Source organism: Protopterus annectens, chromosome 2.part1 (assembly GCF_019279795.1).
Source record: "Protopterus annectens isolate FY-2018-M chromosome 2.part1, PAN1.0, whole genome shotgun sequence".
NCBI classification, from domain to species: domain Eukaryota; kingdom Metazoa; phylum Chordata; order Ceratodontiformes; family Protopteridae; genus Protopterus; species Protopterus annectens.
The window spans coordinates 1,512,691,982-1,512,704,311 of NC_056729.1; the positions used below are offsets into that span (position 1 = coordinate 1,512,691,982).

Consider the following 12,330-nt stretch of genomic DNA (forward strand, 5'->3'; position numbering starts at 1 on the left):
TTAGCCTTAGCACAATCTCGGAATACTGAGGTATTGGAAGCTGTTTCTGGCTTCGGTCTTTCATGAATTTGACTGATTTGTGGTTCGATTTGGTCAGGGAGGAAGTTACAATTGGTGGGGAGCAAAGCTGTCCCATATCAGTAAGGACCATGTCCAGGATTTTATCACTCCTGGGTAGGGTGTGGACTAACTGATCCAGTGAGTTTGTCTTTAGAAGGTCCAGAAATTTATGGGCATATATATCTGAGGATACATAAGTCTTCCACTTAATAAAGAAGTAGTTGATATATATATATTAGGAGAATGGTATTTGGCTTAATGCATAGGGACTCCATACTAGTTAGGTAGGAGGTATCGGCTAAGAGGGCCCTAGAGGGGGTCCTACAGTGAGCTGTTATATGATAAGAGATTTTGTTAATAGTGAGTTGGATGTGGAGGCGTTCCAGGTAGTTATCTTATCTCTGGAGGTACATTTTTTTTTAAAGAATATGGAGACACTGCCACCTTTAGTGCCTTCATCTAATGCAGTGACCATGAACATGTGGTAGGCATTCAAATCCTGTTATGACGGAGTACTCCCATTGCCTTGGGCCAAGTATCCATGACAATGCATACATCAAGGTATTCCAGGGAAAAGACTGCTTGTAAGAGGTGAGGGTTTTTGTTTAGGCTTCTGATATTCATCAGCAATACCTTTATGTTATCCAACTTCTGCTTTGTTATACTGAAAGCTTTACAAGACTGATAATCCCTAAAAACTGCTTTAAGGAGGTGGAAAAGGATTTAGCTAATATGTGAAGGACTTGGTGGGATAGACGCAGGCCATCCCTGTCAAAGGACTTAGCACCATCTACTATCTCCCTCCTGGCAGATATATATCGTACCTTCTCTGAATGACACCACAAGGTGATTACTGATGTCAGTAATCTTTTGTTCTTACTGTGGCATCATTATTAGTGATTGTGGAATACTTCTCAAAAGCTGGGATCATACCTGCCTTGGATACATATTCTGAAAGCTCCATCATGTCTCTCTTCATATGGTCCAGGGAAATGCATTTCAATTCATTTACACACACTTGCACAAAGACTACCAGGATTTGAGTGCATGTGTTATGTGGCAAAGCCTGTCACTTGACAGGCCACTGACTGTGACCCTCTCTTTGGACAGCTTGACGAGTACTGTGCTGGTATGTTTCACTATGGACTTACCTATGACCCTATGACTAGGATACTGGACAATGTGGAATTTGCTTTATGGGCTTTTAAGCTGAATCAATGTGACTCTAAGATGCATTTTATCCAAATGGGAAATTTCTTTTTCATTTGAGTCCCAGGTAAAAATCTCCAGATATTACAAACTAATTGCAGTGCGGTTAATCTTTTTTTAAGTTTTGTTATATTTATGAGCAATAGACGGGGATTATCAGGAAGGGGAAAACAAGGGAAATAGGAGGGAACAATCACCCTTTTTAGGCATACATAAAATTGAATTTAATTTACAACTTTTTGTTATAACATTGAAATGTGTGCACGTTGAAAGTACAGTGATTGTAATTGCAGCCCTTGGAATTGAAGAACTCCAAGTGAGAATAAGATTTGTTTTGAGTCTGAGGATGTTGACTTGAGGAGTATTTCCTTTTTTCTTCATAGAGGTACAGCAACCTCTGAGTTAATATAAATAAATAGCAGAAACAGGAGGCAAACAATGTTCAAAAAATGTAACGGAGTTCTGTCATGTGCTGTTTTCTTGTCTGAATCACAGTTTCTTTTTCAAAGTGATGAAACTACAGTATAATATCTGGTGATATACTCTTTTGATACAGAGTTCAAGCATATAAATAGATAAAGTAGAAAAGTAACCTTTGTTTACAGGACATCAGTCAAACAGCCACTTCAAGACATTGTGCTAATGCAAAGTTCAGGTCTATCAACTTCTTTTTCACTAATATAACGTCTTCAGAATAAAAATCCATCATTACCCATAGTCTGCTTTCTGGAAAGATTGCTATTCTGAAATGAAATTGTAGTTTCCATTAAACAATATTTCCTAATGGATAACATGAGAGGACTTATCCCATCCATCCCTTGCATCCCCAACCGAATATCTACCAGGCATTCTCAGTGACCACCAACCAGCATATCTACTGAGAGCCAAATCTCCCCAAATAAGCCATGTAACTCTAAGAGAAGTCAGAACTAAAAGAGAACTTTAACTCTAATTACTTCATCAGTGACCTAAGATGTTGCAACTGGACCCCTCTTAATCAATTATGTCTACAAGAGGCAGTAATGTACTTTAATATAACCTTCAAACAAATCCTTAACCACCATGTTCCCTCTAGAACCACAAGAATAAAAACTAAATATGCACTCTGGCTTACTAAACTCACCAAAACTATTCTCTTAGAAAGGGATAAAGCATGGAACCAATTTCACAAAACCAAAACCCAACTAGACAAACTAACATACTTAGAATTAAGGAATAAAGCCAAAAAACACATCAAAATGGACAAAATCAGCTATTACCAAAACCTACAACAAAAACATGTAAAAACCCTCAGAAGTTCTGGCCTGCAATCAACTCTGTATTGCAACCTGGAAAAAACAACAACACCCTCACCTACAACTGAGAACAACCATGATAGCATTCCCACCTAGTTTAATAAATATTTTACTGAGACAATCCAAGCCCTAGCAAATAACCAGCTGGATACCACACCCCCCTCCTTAACAAACATACCAACTACAACAGGACCACTTGAACAACAAACTAATACATTCCACTTTACTTTTCAGCCAGTATCAACCAAAACTATCAAAAACTTCTCCAAAAGCTCAAACCCACCACTCTGGCTGCCAATAACCTACCCTCTGAATACCTCCAAATAGCTGCACCAGCTATAGCCTACCCTGTTGCAATCCTCATCAATAGGTACATCTTCGAGTGCAAAGTACCACACATATGGAAAACCTCCTATATTATAGCATTACACAAAGGAGGTAACTCCTTTGAATTCAACAACTACCATCCTATTGCTATTTTATCACCCTTATCAAAAATCTTAGAACGGGTCATGCACACACAACTCATGGACTACCTTCAAAAAAAATATTTGCTAACCAAAAACCAAAATGGCTTTAGACCCTTTCATAGTACCACCACCGCACTAATAGCATTCACTAACAGCATTAATCAGTATAGAAATAATGGCCAACTAGTCTCTGCCATATTCTTAGACTTATGTAAAGCATTTGATATGGTGGATCACAACAAACTTCTCCATACTCTATCTACCCTAAAACTCGTTTTTTCCTCCTTCAAATGGTTTGAGAACTATCTATCAGTTCGCAAACAGGCTGTAAAATGGCAGAACCAAATATCCTGTCTATTACCAGTATCCCTAGGAGCCCCACAAGGCTACATCCTAGGTCCATTACTCTTCACTCTATTCACCAATCAATTCTCATCCTCCATGCCAAAAGCCACAATAATTCAACATGCAGATGACACCACAATCATATGTGCCACTCCAACACTCGAACACCACCACTCCCAAACACAAGAATGCTTCTCACAAGCTGAAACCTGGCTTAGTGACCACCAGCTTATTCTTAACCCAGCTAAAACCAAATTACTCTTCACCCCTTATAGAGCCTTCCCACATTCAGACAGCTTCACTATCAACTCTAATAACAAAACTGTTATTACCCCAACTACACACACCAAACTTTTAGGTGTAGAAATAGACAATCACCTAAGATTCGACTTACATATTGCTCAAATTGTTAAAAACGTTCACAAAAAACTGGGCACCTTTATCGTAACAAGCAATTTCCAAAACCACAATAGCCAGGACACATCTACTATCCACCCTCCTCTATGCATCCCCAGTATTTACCAACCTCTATAAAACAGAACTATCCAAACTAGAAACCTGTTATAATAAGATAGCTATATTTGCAACTTAATCAGCATATAGAGCACACCACTGTGCATCTCTCAAGAAACTGAACTGGTTGGAGTTCCCTCAACTACTTCAACTCAATCAATTGACACTAGCACATAAGTTATACCATCACTCAGATAAGATTCCAGCCCTCCAAAACCTAATACACCCTCACACCACAGCAAGAACCCTGAGATCAAGCACACTTAACCTCCTTGAAGTTACAAGACATAACAATGAGGCAGGCAAATCTCTCTTCAGCTGCTACATTTCCAAACTCTGGAACTCCCTACCTGCCCAAATAACATCAAATAATTCCACAAGACAATTTAAAACACTACTAAAAACCCACCTCACAAACAACTGGCTATGCTCTTGTCTTACCCCTGGGTAAAGGCTGAAATACTAGAAATATCTGCATTCATTGACAATGTTAAGTCTAGCTTCTCACATGTAACTGTCTGCTTTTATAAGTATGAAATATCTTAACTTATGGATAATCTAAAATCTAGTTTCTCACATTTAACTGCCTGCTTTATAAGTTAATAAAACATTATAAAACTACATACAAACCTGTTAACTACTGTTATATTCTAGCTGTATAAGGCTGCAATATACTGCATGTGTTGTGTGTGTACATAATGTATTATACTGTAAGATGAATTTACTATCTGACAACTATCTAACTATGAGCCTTGCTAACTGGCCATATTTACCTATGATTGAAACCTGTTTTTGTATGTGTATCCCACCATTTGTATTAACTTGTTCATATATGTTAATGTACCTCTTATGTAACTGGAGCTTTTCTCCACGGGCCTCCGCTGAAAATGGACATGTGTGCAGTCGGACTTTCCCGGTCAACAAATGTAAAATAAAACAATTAAATAAATAAATGAAAATAATACACTACTGTGCACATATTCTCAAGTTCCTGCTAAAATGGGGAAGATAAGAAGCACTGTGCAAATAGGTGCAGTCAGTCTCTTAGGTCCTCATTGTCTCATCAGCACAGATCAGAACTGACTGGATACCAGTAGCATTTCTAAGATGTTAAGAACATGAAGTAAAATATATTTCATGAAAAAAATCAGAAGATAAGAACTAGATATTACTGAAGGGGCATATATCACTCCATCCCTTAAATGTGAGCGTAGCATCTCTATAGGCTTCAACTCATTTCCAATAAAGCATTAACTCATGGAAATACCATATCTTACAAAGTCTAGTAGAAACTAACTACTGGGTACTTCACACTGAAATCAATGGAAGCAGAACATATGAAATATACCATCAAATAACATAAAAGTAAAACTATGACTGAGTGAGAACTTAACAAGGCAATGTGTATAGAATGAGTGAATGCAATAAAAAAGAAACACAAATGAAGCAAGTTTTAAAGTAGAATGAGTTTTCTGATAACATGAAATATAATTTGCTGAAAGTGAAATATATGTTCAAGGACATTTGGTAAACAGCACAGCACTGAGACATAGGACTATGCTAAACTTAAAGCAGAGCATAGAAGGTAGGTAGACCTGCTGAAAATAGGAAAGGAGATTGATAAGGGATAAAGAAAGACAATATTTGTTAACTCATTACATGAAGAAAGTGCATGAGTACAGGGCTGCACATACTGATGTGTCAAAAAAGTGCAATCTGGATTGAGTTACTCTGTAAGTGCATATCTAACTAGCATGAAAATGATGTTTTAAAGCTGTTTTGAATGTTTGCTTACATTAGCTATCTAACTATTCATATAATAATGCATGCACTTAAATAAATAAAAGATGTTATCGGAAACTTATTTTTTGGAGCAATTTGGAAGGAGGATGAGAAGAACTGAGACAACATAAATGATCAATAGATTTTAGAAGTAAAGATAATTGATTCATTCTTGATGTGTGCAACTAAAAGAAGACAGTCAAACTGGCAAAAATGCAAATAAAAATATAAAACCAGTACAAAATGAATGTGCAATGTAGTGTGCATGTTTGACTGTGTTTGTGTGTGCATGTGTGTGTGTGTGTGTGTGTGTGTGTGTGTGTGTGTGTGTGTGTGTGTGTGTGTGTGTGTGTGTGTGTGTCTGTGCCTGAGCCCATAGGCATGCACACCTGTTGAATCTGCATTTTAGGCATTATGCCCAAATCTTTGTGCATGTCAGTACAAAATCTTATGTCTCAGTTAAGAATTACTAGTACATGTAAGAGCCATTGCCCTTGGATATTTCTAACAGATGGGCAGAGCTCATGGGAGATCATTGCTTCAGAATGCAGGCTGCATCAATGGAACATTAGCTGTAGCTTGATGCTTAAGTGGCTCTTTATTACCTTTAAAAAAAGTTGCTGTTGTTCTAGGGAAATTTGTGTTCAGGTTTCATACTGTACCCATTTAACTGCAGTTAGTAATCTCCAGGCTGGTGTTCCTCAGGCTTATTTCCGCTAAGTGAGCAGACTAGGCTATTCCATGCCAAGTAACATTATTCTCCCCACCTCAGCACAGCAAATTGAATTAGTCCAGCCATGTTAAAAGTGTGCTACTCCCAGTGGTGGGTCAGACTAAGGAAAGTGTGGGGCGGGAGTGGAGGCATGTCATGTGATTTCATTTACGACCCTTGTGTTTAGCATCCAATATGCTTTAACAGAAGAACATAACTGTATGGCAACATATTTCCAGTTCTTAACAAAGTCTGGCATTGTCAGCTCAGCTACAGTTGTGTGGTTACATTTTTTCCAGCTTTTAATAAAAACTGGTAAATCTGCAGTGATGTGGCACTTTTCCAGTTTGTAACAATATTTGGAATAAATGATGAATCTACAGTAATGCTACACTTTTTTCAGATTATATTATAATTGATCAGGGCATCCATAAACATTTCTCTTTTGTTTGTAGTACATTGAACCAGCAATGAAAGAAGCAACTTCCTTGTAAGTTTAATTGATCTCCTGCATACTTTTCAACCTGTAAGAGCAAAACATCTGTCCAAATCCACAAATACCTGGGAGCAAAGACCCAAAATTAGGGACATGTTTTTAATATTGCTCTTAGAAACTTAAAAAGTTGTTAGAATAACAGGTGTTGTATTAGCATGTTTTTTCTTAAGGACATAAAGTCTGAAAATCAAATGCATGTCATTGCTAGTGACTTCACTCCACTTCAATCCTCTGTGATTTGGGAGAAAACCAAAACTATTATGGGGACCTAACCAAAAGTATGAAGCAAAAATCCAGACATCCTGGACACTTGAGAGTTATGGCCCATGTATTCTTATTTTCAAAGATGAGCATAGATCATTGCTCTTTGTTTTTGTTTTTTTAATTTATTTTCGGTCAGATATTTTTGTTAAGACATACAGTCCTTTTGGTAGCCTCTGACACTTGGAGGGGTACTGACTCTTAAGCAGTGCATTTGGACATTACTAGGACAATACTACTTCCGTCATAGTCTACAGTCTATCCTGTCTTGGTGGTTCATTTCATATCTGAATAGTGGCCACAGCAACGACAACTTACTTTAGTTAATTAGTGGAGTGGTGGGTGACACCAAGCAAGTGACAAGCATTGCTCTGTTTATGTAAGTAGAACGGTCATTGTCAAGTCAGGGCCTAACTGATTTTCTGTATTACTGTTCTTCCCCTCCATAAAGTGTAATTTATTAAAGAGGTTGTTCTGAATAACTAATGACCAAAGTAAGGTTGTCTGAAAGGCAAATAATTTCTTTCTCTTCTCCTGCCTACAACTGATTATTCCTGATCAATATGTGTATTTGCTGATAAATTAGATTGACAGTGACAGTCTGAAGAGTAAGATAATGTAAATTGTAGTTTGAAAGACATATTTCTACAAAATGGTTATGTTTTACACATTTTTGACTTAAGGATTCAATGAAAAGTAACTTAGTACTGAAAAAAAACACTAAGAAAGAACATCTGAACAACTTGGAAGCAGATGCTCTATCTGTCATTGCCACTGTACCACATAAGTGTGCATTGTTTTGGTACAGAAGAACAAACACTTAAGCTAATTTCTGCTTGCCATTGTCCTTTCATCTGAGCACAGGGTTCAAGACAAGGGGTCAATGATTATCAAGTGCTTTTAACGCAAAAGGACCTTTTTTAGGATGTAAGATTCCCACCACTCTTCTGAGTAGGACAAAAAGAGTATTTAAAGTCTTGTAGTCTGTTCAGATTGCTTTAAGATACTCTGCATCTGTACATAATTAATCACAGTGTCAGCACTGTCTGATCTAATTTTTAGGACACTTTGTTTTCAGAAAAAAAAATATCCTGATAGTTGAAAGCCGAATGATCTTTATGATTTTTTATAGGAATGTCAAACAAAAGAGTTGAAAATGTGGACAATCCTTAATGTTTCTCTGCATTTGCAGGGTCATTGCTAACCTACATATGTATGCAAGGAAATGAACAGTGAATTTATAAACTGATAAATTAACATTTCCCTGTTTATGTACTGTCTAAGAGAAAATGAAACACAACTGAACTGCACATAGTTAAGCTGAAGAGTGCAACTGGTGGTAGTGTGTTTCAGTCCTTAACTAATATGTCTCTTAGTCATAGGTTCAGTACTGAAAACAGTAGAGAAGCATGAGCGTGAAGCCAACAGACTATGACTGAAAAAAAAACAAACAAAAAAAAAAAAACAATTGTTGGTGTATTTTAAAAGGATAGTATGCAACTGGGATTATTTAACAGATTATGTATATGTCACAGTATTTAACAGTACATATCAGGAAGATCTAATATCACATAGACAGATTTCAGTCTAACCCTTAGGAGTCTATGGTACCTATTTCTAGGGAATAAAATAAAATGTTTTATGGTTAGAGTTGATTTCCTTGTTAATTGCTGTTTGGATTTTATTGTCTTTAGGGACAGGTTTGAAAGTCCCTGAATCATTAGTATAGTTTCAATTGAAACTGTGGTCAACTTCTGGAAAGCTTTCCTACATAATTTAGATGGTGAGCAACTCTTCACCATGTGTTTTTACTTCAGGCTGCTGTTGGTCTGATAATTAAATTGAAATTAAAAACAAAACACGGCAAATATTTACTGCCAGCTCCATCCCCTCTACCCATTTTCTATATTCTGCAAATTTATGATTTCTTATTTCTTTTTTACAGAAAATTGTTTGAGCTGGCCTCAGAAATGTTTCTCAGACATAATCTAGCAGCATATAAAATACAAGACATTTAGTTTTCTTAGCTTGTTAAATGGATGAGCTCACTAAGCATGCAGGTTTTTCAGGTGTGACCCATGACCCAGGAGCATTGTCTGATTAAGTGATTTACTCAGTTGCACATTATTCAGGTACAGACTGAAAGAATCAAACTTTGGTATCCAGGCTGCAGTTTAATAAGATTGCATAGCCTCATCCCTCTGTGCAAACCATAAAGACATAAATATGGAAACACTATAAAGATACAATAAAAACAAATGAACAGATGCCATATATATCAATTAAGACATTTCATTTTTTTTTTAGTTTAGAGAGAGAGAAGAGAAACAAATGTATATGATGCATTCTGAAATAGCGTTAGTGTGACTATAATTACTATTTTGGAACCTGTCAGCAAACATTGGTACAAACCTGACACGTTAATGTAACATAGTTGCTCTGTTATTTTTTTTAAGATATTTTGCAACACATTTCCTGCTCATGGCTTAACTTGCATTTGCCCAGCACTAAAAGGTTTTCCTGAGGAATCTTCCCATTTTTGCACTGTATTTCTTAGAAATAAAAGCATTTTTTCAATTGCAAGTCATGTGAATCTGTCTTATGCATGCCTACACCCTCCCCCATGAGTACCCCTTTTCTTGTCTGTGTGAGTAATAAAATATGATTGAGGTATGCATTACAGTATGATATTTTGCGTTCACTAGACTCAGGGCCAGTGGCCATCATTTTTTTTGTATTTTTATTTATGTGTCCAAGTCTAGAAGACATAAGAAAGAAGGAACACAGGGCAGTGTTGACTGGGAAAAACTGATTAAGTTGCTTGCAGTAATCCTTAAAGGAGATGTACATGTTAATGATGTTATCTATCTATCTATATATATATATATATATATATATATATATATATATATATATATGTGTGTGTGTGTGTGTGTGTACGGTAATGCAAGAAATGCGTCTGGAATGATAAAACACTCAATCTTTGAGCATTAACAATCTCATTAGTGACCTATAAATCATATCAGGAGGTCAAAAGAGGTTCACCCTCTTTTCTTTCAGAATAGAAAGTTTTCATAGACTAGGCTCCATGTATTTTAGTTTTAAGGAATCTTTCTGTAGGCTTAGTTCTATTATTTAATAATGTAGGTATCCTTAATTAGGTTTAATCTTATGGGGGGAAATTAAATATATCTGGAAAAAAAACAAGGCTAAACGTGAGGTCAGAAATCATAATGTTGTTACTGAATCACAGCAGCTGGGTGTCATAGGATATAATAACAGACCCACCCTTTGCAGAAAACACAGAATGTGTAAGGACTAAGGATGAGTGGATACTTGCATTACAGAAAGCATTAGCTGACTGGAGGAGGAACTGCAACAGAAGAAGATAAGAGTGAAATGATAAATCAGTATAGATAAAATTGTATAATAAAGATGGTGATCCTTAGCGGACCATAGTGGTATAACAGTCCTCATCTCCAAGACGTAGGATGACTCCATGTTGAAGGAAAATGTAAGGCAGTAAGCAAAGAGATAAAGAAGGATGCCTTCAACTTACATACAGAAGTACAGCACAGCTTTGGGTTTAAGCGCCATTGTGATCAAGGAAGGCAGGAAGTGATAGGCATTACACAATCTGATCAGGAAGTTACAAACTGCTTGCATAATTGAGCATGTGAACTCAGAAAAGCAATAATTAAAAAAGCTGTCTGGAAAGTATGATCCCAGAATCATGTTTTCACATTGCCATACTTTATCATCCCAGATATAGAGTTACATACTGATATTCAAGAAAATATATCTTGACTTGCTTAGAAAATAAACCAAATAAGTTACTCAGGGGAGGATGGAAAAGAACAGTACATAGGATATGGCAAATCTGTTGGTGCACAACAGAGAAACAGTCACATGGGGTTAGATCACTGCCTCAAGAAAAGAAAGAGAAAGAAGCCAAAAAAAAAAGAGAAAGAAAAAGAGAAAGAAAAAGAATAGGAACAAAACCGTCATGGTTTAAAGTAGGACCTTCATGAGCTAACAGCAATGGAAGGCTCAGAAAGACAACATGAAGTAGAAAGCCGAAGCCTGCAAGGAGATGCTTGATTAGAAAATGTCCTCCAGACGCACCTATGATGGAATGATATGTAGCAGTACATCAACCATCTGTAGGACAGCTGACAGACAGGCATAAACCTGAGGAAGCAGGCACATGATAAATATATTCTTTGTATCGCTGAGACACCTATGATGGAATGATATGTAGCAGTACATCAAACATCTGTAGGACAGCTGACAGGCATAAACCTGAGGAAGCAGGCACATGATAAATATATTCTTTGTATCGCTGAGACACCTATGATGGAATGATATGTAGCAGTATATCAAACATCTGTAGGACAGCTGACAGACAGGCATAAACCTGAGGAAGCAGGCACATGATAAATATATTCTTTGTATCGCTGAGACACCTATGATGGAATGATATGTAGCAGTACATCAAACATCTGTAGGACAGCTGACAGGCAGGCATAAACCTGAGGAAGCAGGCACATGATAAATATATTCTTTGTATCGCTGAGACACCTATGATGGAATGATATGTAGCAGTACATCAAACATCTGTAGGACAGCTGACAGACAGGCATAAACCTGAGGAAGCAGGCACATGATAAGTATATTCTTTGTATCGCTGAGACACCTATGATGGAATGATATGTAGCAGTACATCAAACATCTGTAGGAGAGCTGACAGACAGGCATAAACCTGAGGAAGCAGGCACATGATAAGTATATTCTTTGTATCGCTGAGACAAAGACACCACACCAGCTGGTCTGAACATTATAGTCCAAGGAAGGGAGGAAGGTGGACAGATGATGAAACTGAAGAAACACTGTAGTCATGCAGAGTGTGCAGACAAAGAAACAGATATGTTCTATGTTTAAGGGACTAGATGGCTTAACAAATGAGCAGCGGTTGGCAAAACTAGACTTTTTTCTCACTTTTTTATAAAATAGATTGAAGGGATATTACTTAGACTCATGGACTGAATCTGAGAAGGCTCAGAAGATGTTCCCCATTTGATCACTGTTGTAGCAGCCTTAGCTATATGGGATATACCTTGCCAAGGACTGAACAACATGCCAACTTCCAAAGCTTTAGGGCACCTTCCACATGTCCTAACCACTGCA

The 12,330-nt window shown here is 37.1% G+C and overlaps 1 protein-coding gene across 5 annotated transcripts in view; it reads right to left on the reverse strand.

Moving 5' to 3' along the window:
• PRDM16 (PR/SET domain 16) overlaps window positions 1-12,330 on the reverse strand; it is a 2,576,872-nt gene that overhangs the window by 431,680 nt on the left and 2,132,862 nt on the right. The window lies entirely within an intron of this gene.